Below are 877 nucleotides of genomic sequence, written 5' to 3'. Positions count from 1 at the left end.
CATATCAAACTAAACATTTACTTCAGCAGATTTTGGCCTATTTGACAGGGGCACCATTTCAGTTTTTTTTTTTAAAGTGTGCAAACAATTAAAGAGGCCAATGTTTTCCCACCTCAGGCCAATCGATAAAAAAAACGTTTCTAGTGTTTTCAGTTTTTCATTACAGATTCATAACAGTATCAAAAACATACTTAATAAAAACATATTTTTATAGTTAACACATTACATTTTACCATTCATACATTCTGTGTATATACTGTATGTGTATATATAGTAAAGATATTTATAGATAGAATAGATGCATATTATTATTATTATGCATAATATTATTATTATTATTATGTCTTTTGTCTATCAGTAACCAGGGGCGGACTGGCCCAGGGTGCTATACACCAAGTAGCACCCCGGGCCCCCGATTACCACAGTCGGTATACGGTATAATACTGGTATAATAGTTAATACGGTATTAAAATATACAAAATAAAAATAAAATAACATATTTCAACATCTCTACAAATAAACAACATGTTATTCTTAATTTTTTTTTTATATTTACTTATAAAACTAAGGGCTCTTTCCTAATTTAGGTAGGTTTGAAAAAAAATTACGGGCCCCTAATTAATTTTGCACCCCGGGCCAAAAATAGCCAGTCCACCACTGTCAGTAGTCACTTACCATTTACACGTCATATTTGTGTGTGCCAGTGGATAAAGTGATACCGATATCAATTTATCAATTATCAAATTAAAGAACACAATATTCTAATCACGAACTACTACATAGGACTGGACACTCCGGGCAGGGGGAGGGTGGGACACCGGTCACAAAGTTGTACGGGTATGTACGTTTGCGACTGTGACGCTATCTAGTGACGTAC

The sequence above is a fragment of the Acyrthosiphon pisum genome, chromosome A1 (assembly GCF_005508785.2).
Source record: "Acyrthosiphon pisum isolate AL4f chromosome A1, pea_aphid_22Mar2018_4r6ur, whole genome shotgun sequence".
NCBI lineage: Eukaryota > Metazoa > Arthropoda > Insecta > Hemiptera > Aphididae > Acyrthosiphon > Acyrthosiphon pisum.
This window is presented reverse-complemented; position numbering follows the sequence as displayed.